This window comes from Antechinus flavipes, chromosome 2, assembly GCF_016432865.1.
Source record: "Antechinus flavipes isolate AdamAnt ecotype Samford, QLD, Australia chromosome 2, AdamAnt_v2, whole genome shotgun sequence".
In the NCBI taxonomy this organism is placed as follows: Eukaryota; Metazoa; Chordata; class Mammalia; order Dasyuromorphia; family Dasyuridae; genus Antechinus; species Antechinus flavipes.
In genome coordinates this window covers 480,833,112-480,858,121 of record NC_067399.1, presented here as the reverse complement: position 1 = coordinate 480,858,121, position 25,010 = coordinate 480,833,112, and positions in this window count along the sequence as shown.

Below are 25,010 nucleotides of genomic sequence, written 5' to 3'. Positions count from 1 at the left end.
CAGCTCCACTACTCTGGATTTCTCTATCATGCTTCAGGAATCTCTTCATCTTTCAAGATCTAGAAGTGCTACAAGTGCTAGAACTCTTACCTCATCCATATTCTCTGTCCTTTGGGAAGCCTCCTTTTCTCTCTTTAAAGAGGGAGGAGAGTTCTCCCATTTGAGGAAGAAGGCCAAGTTAGCTGCTTTTTCATTTTTCAAAGGGCTACACTCCTTTGGATTTCTAGATAAAAATCCCAATGAACCATCATGGTCTTGCTGGAGCTGTTAAATTACATCACCCTTGATAATCACACCTCATCAATATCCTCTTCACTTGGTACCTTTTTGAATGCAAAGTAGAGAGCTCCACCCAGCATGTTCATTTAGATTGGTATCCACTTATCCAAGTATCTGGGTATCCAGACCAAAACATCTATTTCTCACCTGTCTGTATTCCTTTGGACCACTCCATGATGCCTTCAGGAACCTCATTCTTTCTTCAATTATATGCAAAGTCAAAAAGGAGAGTGAGTTGCCACTGATGGAGACATTCTTCAGATTTTCCTATTTTCTGATGACATTATGCTAATTGCATAAAGCCCTAAAACATGGATTTTTTTAATGAGATTCAAAAATTAAAAGATATCAGCTTTTCCACATAGGAAAAACAAAGAGGATATAGGATGAATGTTGACCTAATTTTGACATGCAATTAAATGGGATACATATTTGATTGGTTTATCAGCACATTCATCTTTGATTTAGTATCTATTTGTAAATACAAATAGATAATAAGCTAGGTCCTGAATTGAACAGGAAGAAAAGAGTAGTTCAGATTGTATTTGAGAATGTGTATAGTAGTTTCAGTAATTGTGAGTTGACCCCTGCTGCCAAAATCCATTAAAAAAAAACAGCAATAGACTCCCCATTGTGTTATATGCCTGTGAATCATGGAACACAGTAATCTCAGAACAGTTGAAATTTCAGGTGACCCAAAGGGCAATGGGGAAAAATGTACATTGACATTGCAAAAAACAAAACAAAACAAAAACAACTTTAAAGTCTTAAAAATTCTAATTAATACCATGACCAATCACAATTCTAGAGGATCAAAGATGATGTTTTCTACTTTAAAAAAGTGATAGACTCAAGGAATGGGATGAAGTGTATATTTTTGTATATGACCAATTCAGGAATTTGTTTTGCTTGAACATTAATATTTGTTATAAAGATTTTCTTTTATTCCAATGGGGAGAAGGTGGAAGGAAACAATTTTTTGTTAGTTAAAATGAATTTTTTTTAAAGATAAATTTATGTTGGCTCTAAATAGACCATAATATATAACTAATAATGAGTTGTGAAAACAAAATGGCATAAAAGATATTGCCAAATAAATGTGTCCCTGTCAAAGAAAGACATGGGCCAGTTCTGTAATGAGAACAAGAGATAATAGACAAACAACTTGGGTATGGCAGAACATATTAAAACAAACTAAGGAAGACCTCCAGTTTATTTCTTCTATGGAGGACTGACAGAAAGACATGAAAGAGGAGCCCACAGAGAGGGCATAAGTTTGTTTTTACCTTTACCTATAAAAAAGAATATCCATTGCCCATCAATTGGAGAATGGTTGAGTAAATTGTGGTATATGAACGTTATGGAATATTATTGTTCTGTAAGGAATGACCAGCTGGATGAACAGAGAGGACTGGCGAGACTTACATGAACTGATGCTAAGTGAAATGAGCAGAACCAGGAGATCATTATATACCTCAACAATGATACTGTTTGAGGATGTATTCTGATGGAAGTGGATCTCTTCGATAAAGAGAGCTAATTCAGTTTCAATTGATCAAAGATGGACAGAAGCAGCTACACCCAAAGAAAGAACACTGGGAAATGAATATAAACTGCTTGCATTTTTGTTTTTCTTCCCAGGTTATTTATACCTTCTGAATTCAATTCTCCCTGTGCAATAAGAGAACTGTTCGGTTCTGCACACATATATTGTATCTAGGATATACTGTAACCTATTCAACATGTAAAGGACTGCTTACCATCTGGGGGAGGGGGTGGAGGGAGGGAGGGGAAAAATCAGAACAGAAGTGAATGCAAGGGATAATGCTGTAAAAAATTACCCTGGCATGGGTTCTGTCAATAAAAAGTTATTTAAAAAAATAAAAATAAAAATAAATAAAATTTAAAAAAAGAATATCCATGCCAGCAAGATAACAGGTCTAATGAAAATTTAATAACACATAGATATTTGCATAGATTTTTATGGATTTTAAAAAAGTTTTACTTTTGCCTTTTGTATTTCATGCCCAAATCATTTCCCATTGCCCTTTCTCCCACTGATCTTTATTTAGCATCTTCTATGTACTAGATATTGTGATAGGCATTAGAGATACACCAAAAAATCCCTTATGTCAAAGAAATTATATTCTGCAACATTAAATTGATAGAGATAAAATTGTTTAGTTATATCTTCATTAATGGGCAATGACCTCAATTCCAGATTTTTTCTATCGTACAACAAAAACTACTGCTATTAATATTTTGATACATGTAGGATGCTCTTTTATGCCTTTGGCTCTTTTGTAATATATGCATAATGATAAGTGTTTTCAGTGTCACAAAACATTTATGCATTATTTCATTTACTCCTAACAACACCTTTGAATTAGGGTCTACCTCTATTATATACATATAGGGAAACTAAGGCATATTAAAATTAAGAGATTTGTCCAAGACCAAATAGATAATACATTAAAGGTAGAATTCTGACCTACCTTTTCCTGTTTCTAAACCCATTATTATATCCTCTATGCCACAGCTCACACAATAGATTGATGCAATTAGGAGGCTATTGTCTCTAAAGGAAGTAGTAAGAGATTATGCTGTTTTAGTAGTAGTGGGCATGGAAAAAAAAAGGGCTAGATAAGATAGAGTTCATGAAGGTAGAATTGATGATTAATTGCTAATGAAAGCAGTGGAATTAAAAATGATTCTGAGCAAGGGTTTAAACCTAAGTAAGATATAATACTAAAATGATAGAAATAAGAAGGTTAGATGAGGGGCACTGGGAGAAGGTTGGGGAGGGGAAATAAAGAGGAAATGGTAAATTTTATTTTAGATGCACTGAAAGTTCTGTATCTTCAGGGGGTTGGTCAATAATTATCCCATCCTGTATTACTAATCAGATCTCTCCTATACTTAGTCAGCAAAGAGATAAACATCTATGCTTAAATTACATTAATCTTTTCTTGGATTTAAGTTAACGGAAGCTTTCTCAGCCTCTCTTGAGCTTCCTCTCAAAAATCCCTTTAATGATTTCAGATAGGCAACTATGGAGAGAATCCATATCTGCTTTGATTCACATAAGTAAGAAAAGAAGAGACTTGGATATTAATAGTGTTGAAACAGTCTGGATCAGCCTTGTGATTCTATAGTAATAAAAATGATCATGAACATTTCTCAAGTGTTTGAAAGTTTATAAAGCACTTTATATACATTAGCTCACTTGTACTTCATGGTAACCTATGGAATAGAGAATAAAGGTATTATTATTCCTATTTTATAGATGAGGAATAAGTTACTTCTCCAAATTAGCACAGCTAGCATTTGTCAGAGCCAAAATTTTTATCTAATCCACCTCTTCAGAGCCAACAAAGTTTATAAAGTATTTTATAGGTGCCATCTAAATTTCAACTACTTAATTTTGATATTAATTAATATTGAGAGGAAACATGGTATATTGGAATAGCGAGCCATCCTTGGAGTCAAGAAGACTGGTTCCAATCATGTTTTTGACATATACTGATTGTATGGTTGTGGGCATATCACTTAATTTCTCAGTGCGCCTGATAAGAAATGCTATAAATTATAAACAAGTTGTGGATCTACAGTGGCAGAAGTTTTCACACTGGCAGTTCCCTATAACAATGAGATCGCAGCCCTTGTCCTCTCCCCAAAACTAAATGAGTGACAAATAACAACAATAAAAGTATAATTATTACACACAATTACAACACATTAATTTGTAATATTTAACAATAATGGAGGGGGCAGTGAGGTAGAGCAGTGGATAAAGTGCCAGACTTGGTGTCAGGAAGACTCATCTTCCTAAATTCAAATCTGGCCTCCAGATACAAGCTATTTAACTCTGTTTGCATCAGTTTTCTTATCTGTAAAAGGAGTTGGAAGAGGACTTGGGAAATCACTGTTTTTGCCAAGAAAACTCAAAGTATTATCATGAAGAATCAGACATGACTGAAAATGGCTCAACAATTCAAAAATAATAATAGTGGTGGTAGTGGTGGTGATGCTGCTCCTGCTGCTGCTAACAACAGCTCCAAACATAGTGTTCTTTCCAACACACTAGCTTGGTAAGATAAATCACAAACCAGAAGGTAAACAGTGGATGACAGTATTTTGCTTTCTGTTATGCTCTTCTGTATTAAATTTGAGGTTAACTTCGAGAAGATGGGTGATTAGAGTCATTACCATTAATATTAATAAACATATTTGGGTTTGAAATGTAAAATGTAAGATGTAAAAAATGAGTCAAAATTATTAAATAATTAATTATGCAGGTGTTCTGTCCAGCTACCCTATATTTAAATACTATTAACACTGTGCATACATAAGGAAAATTTCATTCTTGAACATTATCTTCTCGTAGTAGAGGCTGAAATAATGTCCTCCAATCACTTCTCATTGTGTAATGCATTTTTGTCCCTTTGGGGAACAAAGAGTGAAGATAGACCTAATTGCATCAAATGTAGATCATTATGTTTTCTTTGCTAAGAAAAACAGAATCACAATACAACAAGCCAGTGTGGGTGTCTGGAAGCAACTCAAGTAGTTTTGTGAGTCAGTAAATAGCAGTACTAGTAAAACCTGTATGCAAAGAATATAGGAGATAGAAGATGCAAGTCTTGTATTGTGCCTGGCATGAAGTAAGCACTTAAATGTTTGTTGATTGATTGTTTTTTATTTTTATTTTTATTTTTTATTTTTTGACTAATGGATTGATTGGCAGAACATAAGGCCTACAAACAAAAGAACATAGATAGGGAAGCATCGTGGCATGATGTGGTATCAAGAATTTAAGCTTTTAAGAGACTTGGATTCAAGTCCAAATTTTTCCACGAATTTGTCCTGAGACCTCAGGGATTCCTATTTCCTTTCAAGGTCTTAATTTCTGAAAATACAAAATAAAATTAACTAAATGATTTTGCAGGTCTCTTCCAATTTTAAATTTTTACAATTCTATGATTTTCCTTACAAAAAGCTATATGGAGTATTATAAAAGTAAATGAAATTCTTCTAACATTCTACTGCCCTTTAGAAAACTGCTGAAGATAATAATCTAGTGACTTCTTTCTTGCACTGGGAATCCAGGTGATTTTTTTTTAGCTATAATTCTATTTTAGATTAGTACAGATTTCTATAATTCTCCACTTGATCCTTTTCTTAAACACCCAAACTCCTTTATAACCTGCTTTGCCCTACCTTTCTCCCTGTCTCCCAACCTTTTCACAGTCCTCATGTCACTCTTGCCTCCATGTAATCTATAATCCAATAACTGTTCATTTTCCATCTTCCAAACTCCAGGCATTTGCACTACTTTTGCTCTATGTCTGGAATTCTCTCTCTCTTCATTTTTACCTTCTCATTCCTCTAGCTTCAAATCCCCAGCCAAAATATTGTCCTCTACAAGATATACTGATGCTCCTTAATGCTAGAACTTTTCCTCTATTAATTATGGCTAGTTTATCTTCTATGTCATTTGATTATAGGTTTTTTTTTAACTTATTATGGAGTTTTTTGAAAGCTGGGAGTGTTTTTTATTTTCCTTTTTTTTCTTACTTAGTCTTAATCACTGATTGGATGGTTGCCTCAGTCAAATTGAGACTTAAAGACCTTATTAAAGACCTCTTTAAAAGACCTCTGTCTCCCACTGCATCTCCAGTCATCCTGATATGTCTATGGTCCTTGGACCCAGAGGGGCTAGATGGGAAAGTAAGGCAAGTGACCTCACCCAGTCCTCCCTCACTTAAATCCAATTCATTTGCATGTCATAGTATCACTTTCCTGATGTCATGATCTTCTTTGAGAATGAAGGACAAACAATAACAATTAACAACAATATTTCCAATATTTATCATAATGCATGGCTCTTAGTGGACTCTTAGTTAATGCTTGTTGACTGATTTGATCCTTTTCTCCCAAGATTTTCTTTTAACCAATAACTTAAACCAATGATTTGGCTTAGAAAATAGATTCCAAAATTTTATTAGTATTTTTTCCCACTCTACCTACTACTTTATCTCTTGTCACTTCTTCCCCTTCTCTTAGTAGTGTTTTTATTAGCCCACTCCAGCCCACTATCTTATCTTCTATCAATCCTTTTCCCCTTCTCTTACCTTTTGCCTGGGTGTTTCTGCCCCCCTTCTATCCTATCCCTCCCTTTTCTTTTCCTCTTCCTCCTCCTACTTCTTTAGAAGGTTCGATAAATTTCTGTACCCAACTAAATGATTAAGTTATTCCTTCTTAGAGACAAAATTGATGAGATCAAGCTTCAGATAATGCTCACCCACCTCCCTTCTTGCCCTCAATTGTAATAGGTCTTCTTTTTCTCTTCATGTGAACTGGTTTTCCTATTATATCTCCCTTTTCCTCTTTTTGCAGTCCAGATCTTTTTCTACCCCTTAATGTCTTATCACATCAAGAAGCATTTACAAACTTGTCCTCAGTCCAGGTGATGCTCCCCTTTGTCTGCCCCAGTGACAGATACAGTTCTCAAGAGTTACAGATATCATTTTCCCATGTAGGGATGTAAACAGTTTAATCTTTAAATAAGATACATAGATAGATAGAGAGAAATATATATATATCCTCCTATTTACCTTTCTATGCTTCTCTTGAGTCCTATGTTTGTAGATTAAATTTTCTGTTCAGTTCTGTTTTTTTTTTTTTTCCCAAAAGAAATGACTGAAAGTCTCTTACTTCATTGAAGCTCCATCACCTCCCCTAAAAGATGATGATGAATCTTTCTGGGTAATGAATTCTTGGTTGCAACCCCAGGTCCTTCATCTTCCAGAATATGGTCTTCCAGGCCCTTCAATCATTTACCTTAGAAGCCGCCAGATCCTGGGTAATCCTAACTATTGCTCTTTGATATTTGAATTGTTTTTGTCTGGAAGTTTACAGTATTTTTTCCTTGAGATTGTAGTTTTAGAGTTTTGCAACAATGTTCCTTGGAGTTTTCCTTGTGGGATCTTTCTGAAGGTGATCAATGGATTCTTTCAATTGATATTTCCCCCTCTATTTCTAGAATATTGGGGCTATTTTCCTTAATACATTCTTGTAGATTACTATCCAGGCTCTTTTTTTTGGTCGTGGCCTTCACATAGGCTAATAATTTTTAAATTGTCTCTTCTGTATCTATTTTTCAGATTGGCTATTTTGCCAATAAGGGATTTCACATTTTCTTCCATTTTTTCATTCTTTTTAGTTTATTTGATTGATTCTTGCTGTCTGACAAAGTCATTAGTTTCCATTTGCCCTGTTCTGGTTTTTAATGTTTGATTTTCTTCAGTTAACTTCTGTATTTCTTTTTACGTTTGGTTAATTCTACTGTCTAACGAATTGTTTTCTTCAGACAATTTTTTTCTTTCCTTTTACAAGCTGTTGATTCTCTCACACATACCTCTCATTTCCTTTCTCATTTTTTCTTCTACTTCTCTTATTTGCCTTTTAAAGTCTTTTATAAGCATTTCCAAGAAGCCTCTTTGGGCTTGAGACCAATTCATATCACTCTTTGAGATTTCTTTTGTGGACATTTTTGTCCTCATGTGAATTGGTGTTTTGGTCTTCCTTGTCATCATAGTGGCTTTCTATGGTCAAGGTTCTTTTTTGGTTCTTGCTCATTTTCTTTCCTTTTTTTTTTTTTTTAACTTTTATGTTTGAGCTGTACTCCTGAGATAAAGGATTCTCTATAAAAAGTTTTTTATAATTTTGTTCATATAGTTCTTGGATTTATTTGAGGTACACTTCCAGGTATTTTATATTGGTTTGATAACTAGATTTATAGAGTAAATTTACATATATGCATAAACATATTTGTGTCTAATAGTAGCCATCTCTAGGGTGGGAGGAGAGAAGAAAGAAGAAAAAGGGAAAAAAGAAAGTTATATAATAACTTTACTATATATGCTATTTTAAAAAATCATTTTTCTTCTTTTTTAAGTTTTTTTTTTAGCTTGCACATGTATATATATATTTAAATGTATATTCATATAAATCAAGTTGGGAGAGAAAAATCAGAACAAAAGAAAAAAAGTGAAAACATATATGCTCCAATTTGCATTCAGTCTCTATAGTTCTCTTGCTGGATGAGGATGGCATTTTCCATCCAAAGTTTATTAGAATTGCCTTGGATCACTGAATTGCTGAGAAGAAGTAAATCTGTCATAGTTGATCATCACACAATCTTGCTGTTGCTGTCTACAATGTTTTCCTGGTAATATTTGCTTCATTCAGTATCAGTTCAAAAGAATAGCAAGTTGTACATAATAGATTTGTAATTTTATGTGCAGTCATCTTTTTTTCTATTCTATTATATTATGGAAATGCTTGCTTTATTTCTTAAGTTCAGAATAAAATAAATTTAATTTAAAAAATAAGAAAGGAGTACTGGGGAGCTCTTTTGCAAAAAAAAGATATCATATAATATATGGTAAGCAATTCTACTTTCCTACTTCAATGGGGATCCAGTTCAGCATCTTTTCTGAAGTTGGGAGGTGAGTACATGTTGTTAGAATTCTATCAACATTCTAATCTCACCTGAGTCCCTGTTTGGGATGTGTGACACAATGCAACTCTCCCCCTCATGTCTAACTCTTCCAAGATGATACAGCTGGATGAATGCCAATCTAGTAACAAAATCAATAGACTCATATATTCAGAAAGATTCAGTAATAGTCATATAGCCACCGATACATAGAATGTCAAAAATGGAAGGAATTTGAGACAGTAACATATCCAACCCATTTATACTGTAGATGAAGGAACTGAGTCTCGGAAAGGGAATAGACAACCTAGAGTTTTGGAAAGTTGCAGAATATAGGGAAAGGGACACCAGCTATTTTATCTTGAGCAAGCCACTTACTTTTACTGTTTAAAATTTCCTCAATCATAAAATCAAAGGGATAATACCAGTAGTCCTTCACGATGTTGTTGTGAAGATCTATGATAGCCTTTTACTATCAGGTTTATTTTACTCCTATGTCTCTGTGTGTTTCTGGCTCCCTGACATCTTTATTATTTCCTCTATACAACATTCTATCTTTTGCCTCCATTTCTTCTTTCTGCTTCCATATCTTGCAGAAGCTATTCCTTCTGCCTGGAATGTTCTTTCTCAACTCTACCTCTTAGAATCTCTATAATTCCATTCAAGGCTCAGCTAAAGAGCTGCTTCTTTCAAAAGACCTTTCTTTAATTATCCATTCATTGGTATATCTTACCTTCAATCCCTTTGTATTAGTTCAAAAAAAATTTGCATTTATCCAAATAGATATTCCCCTCTTCCCACATATATTCTCCTTGCCCAGAAGAATGTTAGCTCCTTCAGGACAGAGAGTGTTTGACTCAGTAGTGGTCTGCAGGAGAGAGCAAATAATTATTCCCAAACCCTCCATTTAAAGTGTTTCCAGACCAGACGATTCTTTATTTCCCATGAGTTTGTTTTCCTTGGACCAGACTCTATAATCTTCCCCCTCTGTCCTTCCAGATAGGCATCTTGTGTATTATCTTTGCCCTTTAAACTATAACCTCCTTAAGGTCAAGAATTATCTTTATTTTTTCATATTTATATCTCCAACACTTAGTACAGTGCCTCATACTTAGTAGGAGACTAATAAATATTTATTGACTTTAGAGGTCACACCATCCAATCTTCTTATTTTCCAGATAAGGAAGCTAAGATAAAGCTTCTATTAGCTAACTTACTCAACATCATATAGTATTTATCAGGGTAAACTTTAAAGACAGGTCCTCTGATTCCAATTAAGTGCTTTCTCCATTATACCAAAGTATTTTGGTATAATTTGCTAACTTTAAAGTCATATGTCAATTATATTAATGCTGATTATTTCCCAAGGTCAATCACTCAGTGGCAGGGCCAGAACTAAAATCCTAATCTTCTTGCTATTTTTTTTTTCTTCCACTGAACTAGCCCCAGGAAGTCAAAGTCAGTCACTATGCCTCAATTTCTTCAAATTTCAAATAATTAAAAATATTTGTCTTACCCACTTCATAGGGTCATTGTAAGGCCCAAAGGAGAAAAAATATGGGCAGACACCTTCAAAGAACTAAAAGTACCTCATGTGGAATGTGTGGCTGTTCTATGGACATTTTGTTAAAATGGAATGGTCTCCCTTTCATTTTCAGGAATTGGTGTGCTAAAATCTAGTGAAGAACTCAACTGTCTTTAACACTGATTCCTTGGAGTATGACTCACCACCAAGAGTGTTGTTCTCTGATAGGCATTAGCTTGGGAAACAGAGTCTGAGAAAACTACTAAGGATTCCCTCCTCCTTTCTCTCTCTCTGTTTCTCTCTGTGTGTCTCTTCATTTCTATGTCTCTGTCTCTCTCTGTCTTTATCTGTATCTCTCTTTTTCTCTCTGTCTCAGTCTCTCTCTCTCTGTTTCTGTCTCTGTATCTTTCTGTCTCTCTTTATTTTCCTGTCTCTGTTTCTTTTATCTCCTCCTTCCTTCTTGCTATCTCTTTATATAGCCTCTCTTTTCTTGGTGTCTTCTCTCTCCTCTTTCTTCCCCCCTCTCTCTTTTCATCTCCTTTTCCATATTTTTCCCTTCTCTCTTTTTCTTTTCTTTCTCCTATTCTCTCTCATCTTCCTCTTCTCTGTCTCTCCTTTCTTCCCCTCTGTTCTTTCTGTCCTGCTTTTTCTTCTCCTATCTCTCCTCTTTTCTTTTCCCTAAATCCCATCTTCTCTCCCTTTATTTCTTTCTATGCTTCCTGTTCTCTTTTCTCTCATTTGAGATGGAGAGAAGTTGTTTATGTTGAGCTGCTTTTCTTTTCAGAAGGAGAATTGCATACTGCAAGTGGTGTCTTCTGCTCCTCCTCTTAACATAAATAAGCTTCTGGCTTTCTGCTTTATAGGTAGGTGAAATCCTGTGGGAGCCTAAAAGTGCTGTGAGAGGTGCAAGTGAGGGGATGATGGAATACCAGTGGGGCCACACTCTCGAAGCAGACATTATGATTGCATACAGTAAATAAATTAAATTATCATTCATTTTGAAATGGAGCTTCTTCCTAGTGTTCATGTTCTTGGTGTTTGTTATGGGTTCCTGAGACAGAAAAGCATTTTGGTAGATGTTATTGATGAGAGGTAGTGTAATAGAAAGACTTGTGGTACTGGAATAAGATCTCTGTTTATGTCCTAGTTTGGCCAGTTACCATTTTGTGGTCTTGGGTATGTAATTTAATTTTTCCTAGCCTTACTTATATCAATTATAAAATTTTGTTAATAAACATATACTACCTACCTGAAAAATTGTTGTGATGGAAAATTTTATGTTTTAAAGGCATAAAGGGTATTGTTATTGTTCAATCATTTCAGTTGAATCTGATTTTTTGAGACCCCTTGGGTTTTTCTTGGTGAAGATATTGGAGTGGTTTGCCAGTTCCTTCTCCTGTTTATGTTTCAGCTTTAACATTGGTTAAATGTTAAATGACATGCCCATGGTCACACAGTGCCCTTCATTGGTATGAGGAATTCACAGATGAAGAAATTCTCTCCACTAGAAAAGGTTGACACCTATTATACTTCTTAATATCTTAAAAAGTTATTTAAAGTAGTGGTTTTAAATGCATATACATATGGAAAACATCAGTCTTTATATAAGGGCTACATATTAATTTAGTTTTAAAATGTGATGCTCTGTTGTGTTGTGATTTATTTTTATTTATTTTGTTAAATATTTCCCAAATGCATTTTAATTTGGTTCTGGGCACACCTGGCAGTATAGTGGGGTATGGGGCTATAGTACTTATATACTAAGTTTGACACCTCTGAACTAGATCATTGAGAAGTTATATGACTTGCCCATGAGCATACATCTTGGAAGTGGGATATGAATATTGGTTCATCCTGGTTTCAAAATCAGCTCTCTATCTCCTATGTTGAATTGTGTTCCATAAATTATAAAGCCCTACATAAAAGTAGGTTAATAGAGTTATATAATATTATTCTTTTGAGGCTAAGTGGCATAAGTGATAAGAATTCTGGAATTGGAGTCAAAAAGATCTCTTCAAATTCTTATTCAGCTCTCTGGTAGCTGTGGGATCTCAAGCAAGTTATTTGATCTATCCCAAACTTTTTTTGTGGGAACTGTGATAATATCTACCTTGAAGGGTTATAGTGTGGATTAAATTAGATAACATATATAAAACATCTTGCAATCTTTTAAAATACTGTGTAATGCTAGCCATTATTGTCATCATTACTTTGAAAAATATCTGTGAGTCAGATCCCATTTTCATAAACTTCAAAGTATTCACTATTCAATTATGGGAAGCAGTGTAGTTTAGCAGAAAGGGTGCTAGATTTGGAGACAAAGAATCTGTGTTTACATTCTGGATCTGCTCCTTGCTTTCTGTGGATTACTGGACAATCCATCTTCATGCTTCTGTTTCCCCATATGTAAAAAAAGAGAAGGCTAGGCTAAACGATCTATGTTCTTCCTTCCAGCTCTAAATCTATGATCCCAACTTGATCCTTCCTTTTACCTACTATATAAGCTTGGACAATCAATCACTTAACCTATTTGGACTTGTTTTCCCAACTGAAAAATGGAGCAAAGGGATTGAATGAAATGATTTCCAAGGTCTTTTCTAGTTCAGAGTCTATGATCTTATATCACCATTTAAATAATAAATTCAGCTTAGTTTTGAATAGCACTTAATTATTTTAATAATACCAAGATTGTGGAAAGATTGCTGTATTTAAGATAGAGAAAAGGGATAGAGAAAGTATCCAGCCTCTGATACTTACTAACTGTGTGATCTTGGGCAGCTATTTAACCTTTCTGAGTTTCATTTGTCTTATCTGTAATAACTATAAAGTGGAGGTGATTACTTATAGTAATTACCCCAAAGCTTGTTACGGAGATCAAGTGAGATCATAGAATGCTGGGAAATGCTGAAATTTTGTAATACCCTTTATATCTTTTATCTGATATTATTGCCCATTGTACAGAGAAGGAAATTGATACCCTGAAGGCTTTGGACTTATCCAAGGTCATACACTGAATGGTTCTTAGCCCAGAGCTTTCTTCATGTATCCATGTTGTTCTATTGCCTTTATTACCTTTTCATTTTCCTTTCATGCCCACAAATCCTTCCCAAATCAATATTTTGCATCTAAATCTCTTACTGCAAGCATATACCAGAGTGTAAAGTTTTTAAAGATATTTTTTATTTCTTTAAATATTTTCCAATTACATGTACAGTTTTTAACAATCATTTTTTTTAAATTTTGAGCTTCAAATTCCTTCCCTTCCTCCTATCCATCTGTTATCCTTGAGATGGCAAATTATTTGATATTCAATATACTTGCAAACAGGTGATGAAGTTTTGTACTCTGTTCTTTTGCCCAAATTAAGTTCTTGTCTGGTGTCTCTTCTGTTTCTACCAAGAATCCTTACCCAAGAGAAAGATTTAGAACTGGAAGGAGACTTTACTGCTCATTTAGCCCAACACCCTCTTTTTACTCATCAGGAAATGAGGATCAACAGTGCTTAAGGGACTCACCCAAAGCAAGAGGAAATTTTAGAATCACTATTCAAGCTGAGGCACTTTGACTGTAATTAATGCTCAGTTGTGTCCAAATGTCTGTGACTCTTTTGGGGTCTTTTTGGCAAAGATTCTGGACGGATTTGCTATTTCCGTTTCCAGCTCATTTTACAGCTAAGGAAAATGAGGCAAACAGGGGTAAGTGACTTACCTGAGATCACAGATGGGATTTGAACTCAGGTATTCCTGACTCCAGGCTTCATGTTCCACCCACTGTGCCACTTAGCTGTCCTTGGCCCTTTGATTACAAGTTTGCTTTCCTAATACATCATATTTTATCTTATCCATCTTATTTCTGTCTTTATGCTGGAGTCAGAGATGGATTTCATCCAACTCCATAAGAGTGAAATAGCCTCTTGAGAAAAGATTGTTGGCTTTGCCTGAGATATTTAAATAATAAAAATGATGGGTGGGGCAGAGTGGATGAGGGAGAAGGAGCTAGGAAAACAATGTCATGGCTTTGTTATTTGTGGCCATTAATCTCCTAAGAAGCTCTATGGACTTTCACATTTTGCTAATTTATTTCTCACATATTTTAAGAATAAAAGCCTTGTTGCATTAATCAGAATAGCTGTGGTATGTCTTACAAATTGGCTGACCTAAACTCGCTCCACACTGAGCATGGAGGAGAAGGGAGGCAGAACTGCTCTTGGGGATGGAGAATTCTTTCAACTCTGGAATTGTCTCATAGCATCCTGCCCCTTTCTACAATATTTCAGGGATGTACTTCAAAGATCCGTGATTTCAGCCGGATGGGCCCTCCCTGTACTAGTGCCTGTAGTAACAGTTCTTTGCCTCAGGCAGTATTTCCCGAGATGCTGTGGCTAAAAAGATTAATCACCTGGGGCTGGCCCTCCAGTCTTGATCCTCCTTGCATTTAGCTAGTGACATCTTCATTCATCTTGCATTTCACACTCAGGATCCAAATTCAGGCCCAGTTGGGAATTCTCTGTGATCTATCTAATCTGGCATCTTTGTTAACCTAGCATTTTTAAAAGAAATTACCTTTGGGAATTAAAGTATCAAGGTAAGCTGGTAATGCACTTCCCTCTTCTAGGCTGAGTTAGCATTTGGGTTTTGGCTCCAATAGGTAATATTAATAGAGCTGGTTTGAAAATTTGCAAAGTGCAAAGTGCTTAATGTACTTGGGGTCTTTGATCCTTACAACAATCATGGCAAGTAGGTGCTTGTCATTACTCCCATTTTATAGATGAGGAAACTGAAACTCAGAGAATTAAAATGGCCTCCCACAAGAACAAGCTAATAAGATTATAGGAAGGAAGCCCCTGCCTCTATCCTTTGGCCTTTCCCATTGTAGAATGCTTTGATAAAAAGAAAAATCAATCAAACAAGGAACATCAGGCAATGTGCTAAACATTGGAGACAAAATTGAAACAGTATTTACCCTGGTACTTACATTCTAAAGGGGAAGAAAATGTATATACACATGCATATATAAATAATAATAAATAACATTAATAGGCAAAATGAAAACAAGATGGTGTGGGAAAGGAGAGTAGGAATAGTTTAGAGATCATTTATGTGGAAGAAGATCTTGGTTTGAGCTTGAAGGATACCAGACATCCTGAGAGATAGAGATGAGCAGAAAGTTGCTTGAGGACAGGTGATATAAAATTATGGAGATAGAAGATGGTATGTTGCATGGATGGAAAAGAAGACAGATCTGTGGCTGGATCCCAGAGTATAAGAAAGGAAACATCTCTAAGAAGATTTGAAAAGTAGGAAGAGGCTGGGCTGTAAAGAATAGTTTTAAATATCAATCAGAAAAGACTATATTTGCTCCTATGGGTAATAGCCCCTGGAACATATTGATTATAGGGGTGGGGAGGAAGAGGGGTGTTGTGGTCAGATATGAATTTTAGAAAAATCACATTGATGGCCTTGAGGAGAATGGATTGAAGTGAGGAAATCTGATGAAAGAGGTGATACGGGATTATCTAGATTGATGGTTAGGTGAAGAACTGTTTGAAAGGTGCCTTTAAATGGATTAACTTTGGCTGCTTAAAATAGACTGTTTGCTTTTGGCCACAACCAGCAGTAAGCCCTTTATGGGCAGTAAAGTCTAGGTCCCTCTGTCTTCAGCTATGCTTACATCAAGCAATTTGGCCATCAACTAACCAACTCAAAATAGAATTTCTTTCTGTATATTATTTTTCCCCAATCCACTGAAATACAGTATTTCTTGTACTTCAGAATTCATTGCCTTAATTCAATTTGGGATCTAAAATATAGAGAGACATTAACAAAATGTGTTACTTTTATCACAAGAAGTATCTTGAAACATATTTTGTTGTCTGGTTTCCTGCATTACTTTAACATGAATTTCTTTAATAAATTCTATGAGACACACTTGACTTGTGTTCTTATCATAACCAAATCTGTCAGGGGCAGAGCTGATTGCTAGGAAACACTCCAACTTTTTGGCTTTAATAGCCAGGCAGCTTATTGTGATATTAATTTGTTTATGGAATAGAAAGAGGGCTGAATGATCTTTGTGGTCCTGGAATGCCAGTATTATTTATTATAGGCTATGTGCATAATAATAATAGCTTTCACAATAATGCTTTAAGGTTTATATTGTACTTTAAACACATCAATTCATTTGATCCTTACTATAGGTCTGAGAGATAGGGGCTATTATTATTCCCATTTTACAAATGAGGAAACTGAGATTGAGAGTAGGTCAGTGACTTGCTTTGGTTCACTCAATTTCTAAGTGTCTGAGGTAGGATTAGTACACAGATTTCCCAGGCTTTCAATGTATTATTCTTTCTACCAAGCTGTGCTGCCTAAACCTGATTAGACAGCTAGAAAATGAAAATATTTTGGAGCAGGGATTTAAGTTCCTAGAAACAAAAGCCTATAGTTTCAGAGTTCAGAGTAATATCACAATACATTTAGAAATGAATGCTAATGAAAATATTCTGTTTAATATAATAAGCATTCTTTCATTCCCTACTATGTGCAGGGAACACTCAGACAAGTGTTATTTAAAATTTCAAAATAATCAATAGCTACCATTTCTATAGAAGATCAAGATTTATAAAGTATTTTATATACAATATTTCATTTGAACCTAACTGCCATCCTATAATGTAAGTACTATAGTTATTACTCTCATTTTACTAATAATTTATCTGGTCACACAGTTAATCTATTTTAGGAGAGGCAACCTTGGAATTCATTTCTTTATGGAACAGAGCCATTGGCAAGATTGGGAATGGATTTGAGAAAGTTTTTCATCTTTGTGGAGAAATTCCAGCGTGGAAAGTTCCTTTATTAATGTGGAGATCATCATAGAGAGTTGCCTGAGGACCCTTAGATATTAAATGAGTTATCCATGGTCACACGACTAGTGTGTTTCAGAGGGAAGACTTAAGCATAGGGTTTTTTTTGAAACCAAGCTGGTCTTTAACTACTATGTCTGAGTCATATCTAGAAATTTTTGCTCCCAAGGCAGAATGCAGGACAAGGGGGAAGGAAAGAGTTCCTGGGATATAGGAAGATGTCTATCCTATAGAAGAACTGGCTCCTTAGAAAAGGCAGTGGAAGGGAGTGAGCTGGGAAGTATTATGGGAATTGAGAGTGCACTCAGATGGGTAGGAGCTCACAAGGGCTTCAAGTGCTGGGTTGGGATACAGAGGCTAGAAGTACATCCCAGATGGGCTATTGATGCCCCCTAAATATCAGTACTCCCCTACTAATCCTTAGTCATCCCATCCCAGTTGAAACTCTACTACTGACTTTAGGTTCAACTATTTTCCACTATACAACTCTACTTTCTTATTTTAATAAGAAACTAATAAGAAAAGGAATATTTTCTCTAGAAAGAATCTTAGTTTCCATTCCCCTTTAGGGTCATATTTTCAACTAGCTATCATCATTCAAGATGTTAACTGGTAAGGGTTTAATGAAGTAGTTTAGAAGTTTGGATTTTTGGACCAACCTGTGCTTGCTTTCAGTGGTATATAATTAATTAATTAAGAATTAATGTACATATATTAAGTGCCCACTATGTGCCAGCCACTGTGATAAATGCTAGGGATACAAAGTGTGTGTGTAGGGGAGGAGAGAAAGAGGGGGAGAGAGACAGAGAGAAAGAGAAGGGGGGAAAGAAAGGGGAGAGAAAGAGAGGGAAAGGGAAAGAGAGAGGGAGGAGAGAGACCCCTAAATGAGCTTACAACCTAAGAGGGAAAGACAGACCACACACACACACACACACACACACAGAGAGAGAGAGAGAGAGAGAGAGAGAGAGAGAGAGAGAGAGAGAGAGAGAGAGAGAGAGAGAAAGAGAGAAAGAGAGAAAGAGAGAGAGAGAGAGGAGAAAAGGAAGAAGATACCTAATATAAGGATTTGATAGAGAAAGCCAAAGAAATCCAAAAAATAGTACAGCTAGTTGGAAATGAAGAGAAGTCTTCAATGAAAGTTTTGGAGCTCACGGCTCTGTCTAACAGTCAAAGGGCAGAGATAAGATTACAGATAAGATTTGAGTATCAAAATTGATTCCATCTTGCAGGGGGTGGAGTTTCTAGGACATGAAGACATGATGAGGAAGTCCAAGAGCAATGTAGCTCTGATGCAGAGAGACTTGAGGAAGGATTTCTTTGCTAATCAAACCTGTTATCTCTTCTTTTATTCATATTCCTACCCAGTTTCCTGGGACAAAAAGAAATTAAGTGATTTACCAAGTATGTGACAACCATGGGCAAGACTTGAATTCAGGTTTTCCTGAATCCAAAAATATCTCTTTCTATTGAATATGGAACTCTACCTCTCAAAGAAATTGTAACACATTAAGAATTTGAAGGTGATCATTGTATCACACTCTAGTCTGGTCAGATCACATCTGACACTTTATATTCAGACTTGGGATCATGTTTTAGGAGGAGCATTTACAGCTGGAGCCTCTCCAAAGAAGAGTTAGAAGTTATTCAAAATCATTATATAATTAAAAACATATGGAAGAAAAGAGAACTTTTAGAGTGATTTGTAATCACATACTTCAGCTACAGTAAGTAATGGTGGTCTTGTTAAAATCAGATTAAAATTGTTCCGCTTGGGCCCAGAGGAAAGAAATAACAACAATGGGTGGAAGTTACATGGAGACAGATTTTCATAGCTCTTGTTTATGTATCACTTTAAAATTTGCAAAGTGCATTACAGATAGTATTTTCCTTTTATTATTTTCTCCCATAAGAATGTAGTTCCCTTAAGGGGAGGAATTGTTCTTTTTATTTATATTTGTATTTCCCAAAACTGGCATAATAAGTACTTAATAATGGCTATTTCCTTGATCCTGTGAAGTAGCTGCTGTCAGTAGACTCATTTTACAGAAGAGGAAATTGAGGCATGAAAGGTTTAAGTGATTTGCTACCTAGATGCCTTTAGATTTTATCATGAGATAGATCCATATCTATATCTCTATTTATTTATTTATGAATATGTATATATTTTCATCCATCCATCCATCTATCCATTCATCCACCCACCTACCCATCCATCCATCTATCCATCCAGAAAGAAATAGCAAACCACTCCAGTTGCTTTGCCAAGAAAGTCCTAAATGAGGTCACAAAGACTCAGACACAATTGAAAATGACTAAATACCACCCATACATAGGCAAGACATAAGTATAAGTATGTGTCATATATGTGTACACATGTATACATATACAAATATGTTATACACATGTGCACACCATATATGATACATGAGCATGCATTCCCGCATACACATATATTCGAATTGGTCAGAAATTGAATGACTTGACTGGGAAATTTTTAAAGGAGCAATATATTTTTATTAGAGGCATTAAATGCCTGGCCTTGAGGCATAGGAGATTCATACTTTAGGTTCTGGTCAGACTTTCAGCTCTGAAATGCATAGGACTTTCTATACTTTTTCTCACCTATGTCTTTAAGGAGTTACTTAAGAACTAAGGAATGGCCATTTCCTTCAAGTTTCTCAAGTAGGCTGCTTGCTCTAGAATAAATCTTTGGGCATAAAAGAAGATGCTTGAGTTCTAAGGTCTCTCCAAGATTTGAATTCCATGATCCTATGATTTCTACCAAGTTTCTATGAATCATTGCCTTTCTCTCCCTCAGTTTCCTCATTTATAATAGGTGTATAAAAAAGCTTTCTCTCTTATAGGATTGAAAAAAGCCTCTTAGCAACAGTAAAGATCTATAAAAATATGAACTATTATTATTAAGATTCCTTCTAGCCATAATACTATGATTTTATAATATGAATTTCTCCAGGAAAACTTCCACATAAGTAAAGACATTATAGGTACATACCTATAATGTATATGTGTGTGCATGTATATGTATGTATGTATGTATGTATTGGAAGAAATATCAATGAATATAACTTATTCTTTGGATATTCTTTGGACTCCAAAGAATCTTTGGAATAGTTGTGTCCTTTGGAGGTCATCTAGTTCATGCCCCTGCCTCCAGGTCACAGTGTATCTAAACCCTGTCAGAAAGAGCATAGTCTTTCTTATTTTAAAACTTCTGAAGGGAAGATGGTAGAATACTTTCCCTCTGTAACTCTTTATAATTTACATGACAACTTAGTCATTTCCATCACTTTCATCCACTCTTGAAAATGCATTTACCTGCAGGCTAGTAATATTAGCTACACTTTTATACTAATATGTCTCATATAGGCTAATGCTCACTTGAGATTTAGTGTGCCTTTACTATGGAGTGCAGCAAATATATATATATATTTTTTCTGTGCTTGCTTGTGATATTACGCTAACAAATTGAATTCTTCTTGACTTCAGTGGATGAAGATACTCATTAGTGCAATTTCTCCTGAGCATATCAATAAACAATATGGATGTATATGACTGAGCGGGCATCTAATTTACAGCATTCAGACTTGCCAATGCAAACGAGTTAGTCCTTAATAAGCATGTTTGCAGGAATCATTTGCATGTGTTTAACATATGTATGATAAATATATTTAAATTAAATGTCTTTTTAAGACACCTTGTCTCTAAAAGAGAAGTACTGTGTTTTTCTGCCCCAAGTGACTTTTTTCTTAGCTTTGCCTAGATGATTAAAAAAAAGGAGGCAGTATGTCCTTCCAAATGTGAAGTTCACTCTTTAACAAGGTCAACAATAGCCAATTCTTCTCAGTGCTACTTGGTATATTTCTCTGCTCAAAATTCTTCAAAATGCTTTTTATCACCTATAGGATAAGACGCAGATTTCTTTGCCTACATTCACGATCTTACAAAAATCTGATCACAAACTATTTCTTTAATTTTGTTTCTTTTAATCCCCTTTATCAAATGTATTTGTCCACACAAACTAATTGACTGACTGTTCCCCAACATTTCTAGTCTATTTCTATTATCAGGTTTTTTGTCCATATTGTTCTCTTTTCCTAGAAAGATTTACTCACTCCTATTCATCTATCTTCCAGACCTAATTCAAGTCCCATATCCTCTATGAAAACATTCCCCGTTGACTTAAAATTTTAATTGTCTCTTCTTTCTCAACATCTATAATAATTGTTTTCAGTCCCTTTTTTCACTTGCTAAATAATTTTTGTAATATTGCTTATATTTCCTTCTATTGATATGTAACTTATAATAGGAACATAGATAATAGATTTAAGTCTGGAAGGGTCCTTAGAGGCTATCTATTACAAATCCCTCATTTTGCAGATGAAGAAATTCAGGACTAAAGAGATTAAGTGACTTTTACACAAGTGTTTTAGATCTACAATTGAACTCAGTGCCCATTGCATTGCATCCCTTAATGTTTATAAGTATCATGATCTCAATTAAACTGTGAATCCCACAGAGGAAGTTATCATATTTTCATAAAATTAGAGAACTGTGGAATTTTAGCTGGCCCAAACCATGCTGAAATGAATCTCTATTATTACAAAATTTATACTCAGCTCTTAGCTTTTCATCAGGAATACTTGAAAGTACTCTATTTCATTAAAAATCCTTGCCCTGCTCCAGCTTATTCTGGATAAGTTCTTGGTTATAAAGCATTATCTTTTGCAATTATCATATCCCAAACTCTCCACTCCTTTGGCATGTTGGCTGTCAAATCTTGTGTGATCCTGTCTATGAATCCTTGTTACTCGAATTCTTTCTTACCGAATATTAGCAGTCTTTTTTTTTTTTTTTTTTTTTTTTTGATCTGAAAGCTATGAATTTTGGCTATAAAAGTTTCCATTTATTTTACAAGAGATGATTAGTGAATTCTTTTTATTTTTTACTTTGCTTTTTGGTTCTTAGATATTTAGACAGTTTTCTCTTCTGATTTCTTAAATATATCAAGGTTTTTTATGAGATTTTTTTTTTTTGGAGGGGGATTATGGCTTCCAGGAAGTACAATTATTTTAACTAATCTCTTCATGTTCTGTTACCTAGGTCAGTTTGACACTAGACACCTTTTATCTTCTTTTTTCTGTCCTTTGACTTTATTTCAATATTTCTTGTTGTCATGCATCCATTAACTTCTGTTTGGTTTCTTCCTTTTCAAGGAATCTGTTGTTTGAATATTTTTTTTATTTGTACTAAGCTGATAATCTCTTTTCATTTCTTTCTTCTGTAGCTCTAATTTCTTTTCTGCTAGTCCTTCAGTTTTCTTATTTCATTTATAAAATCATTTTAACTCCTTTTAAAAAACTCCTTGCTTCGTTTTTATCTGGGAATTCTAATTTAATTTGTTATCCAGCTTGTATTTTTCTTTGAGGTTTTGCTTGTAGGTGTTTTGAAGTCATTCTGTTCTGATGGATTTGTGTCTTATGTATCCCTGTTACTACAATAGCTCTTTGTAGTAGCATTCTTTTTATTTGCTCATTTTTCTAGTCTTACTTTCTAACTTCATGCTTTATATTAGGGCTAAATTTAATGCACCTCTAGAGGGATTACTTGGACACTTTTAGTACTGTTTTATTTTTTTAAATGCTCTTATATTCTATTTCTGTTTTCTCTAAGTATTGAGAATTAATAACATAATTTAAGGATCTCAGAGACAATTCAGGGGAGGGACCTATAGGCTTTCATTATGTCAAAAAAAAAAAAAGGTCTAAAACAAAGCAAAGTCTGATCATTCTATCCTAGTCTGAGTTCTATTAATTATTGACCTGAGTTTGGGTTTGAGTAACACAACTATGTGCTTTCCTTTATTTGGAGTGTTAGTTAACTGCTACTGGACTCAACCACTATAAACCCACTGGAAATTTCTGCAGTTTCAGAATAAAGAATTGCAAGCTACTTTTTAGTCTGAGCTCCTTGACATGATTATTCTGATGCTGGCTACAGACTACACTAGGGAGACTAGTTGATCAATGGAATAGGTTAGGTTCAAAGGACAAAACAGCCAATAACTTTAATAATATAGTGTTTGCCAAACCCAAAAACCCCAGTTTTTGGGATAAGAACGCATTATTTGACAAAAATTGCTGGGAAAATTGGAAATTAGTATGGCAGAAACTAGGCATTGACCTACACTTAACACCATACACCAAGATAAGGTCAAAATGGGTTCATGACTTAGGCATAAAGAATGAAATTATAAATAAATTGGAAGAGCATAGGATAGTTTACCTCTCAGACCTGTGAAAGAGGGAGGAATTTATGACCAAAGAAGAACTAGAGATCACTATTGACCACAAAATAGAAAATTTTGATTATATCAAATTGAAAAGTTTTTGTATAAACAAAACAAAAGCAGACAAGATTAGAAGGGAAACAATAAACTTTTTACAATCAAAGGTTCTGATAAAGGCCTCATTTCCAAAATATATCGAGAATTGACTCTAATTTATAAGAAATCAAACCATTCTTCAATTGATAAATGGTCAAAGGATATGAACAGACAATTCTCAGACGAAGAAATTGAAACTATTCATAGACATATGAAAATATGCTCCAAGTCATTATTAATCAGAGAAATGCAAATTAAGACAACTCTGAGATACCACTACACACCTGTCAGATTGGCTAGAGTGATAGAGAAAGATAATGATGAATGTTGGAGGGGATGTGGGAAAACAAGGACACTGATACATTGTTGGTGGAATTGTGAACACATCCAGCCATTCTGGAGAGCAATTTGGAACTATGCTCAAAAAGTTATCAAACTGTGCATACCCTTTGATCCAGCAGTGTCTCTACTGGGCTTATACCCCAAAGAGATACTAAAGAAGGGAAAGGGACCTGTATGTGCCAAAATGTTTGTGGCAGCTCTGTTTGTAGTGGCTAGAAGCTGGAAAATGAAAGGATGCCCATCAATTGGAGAATGGTTGAGTAAATTGTGGTATATGAACGTTATGAAATATTATTGTTCTGTAAGAAATGACCAGCAGGATGAATACAGAGAGGACTGGCGAGACTTACATGAACTGATGCTAAGTGAAATGAGCAGAATCAGGAGATCATTATATACCTCAACAACGATACTGTTTGAGGATGTATTCTGATGGAAGTGGATTGCTTTGATAAAGAGAGCTAGGTTCAGTTTCAAGTGATCAAGGATGGACAGAAGCAGCTACACCCAAAGAAAGAACACTGGGAAATGAATATAAACTGCTTGCATTTTTATTTTTCTTCCCGGGTTATTTATACTTTCTGAATCCAATTCTCCCTGTGCAACAAGAAAACTGTTCGGTTCTGCACATATATATTGTATCTAGGATATACTGTAACCTATTCAACATGTAAAGGACTGCTTGCCATCTGGGGGAGGGGGTGGAAGGAGGGAGGGGAAAAATCGGAACAGAAGTGAGTGCAAGGGATAATGCTGTAAAAAATTACCCTGGCATGAGTTTTATCAATAAAAAGTTATTAAAAAAAAAAAGACTACACTAGAGGTTGGATCTGAGACCCTACCCTATTCCTGGATTTTGTTGATTGCCTCTTTTGCTGCTCCTTCCCTGTTATACAGTCTAGGATTATTACCATTCTCTATCTTAGACAATTATTTTTAGGCTCAGTTCTAGGATATGAATAATAGAGTTGCTAATTATCCATATTTCTGATCCAAGCATAGATCATACCTTTCCCTCTCCTTACAGAAACTGGAACCCCTTTTTACCCTAGTGCATAGTTGTACATCTGCTTTCACTCTCCAAGCAGCA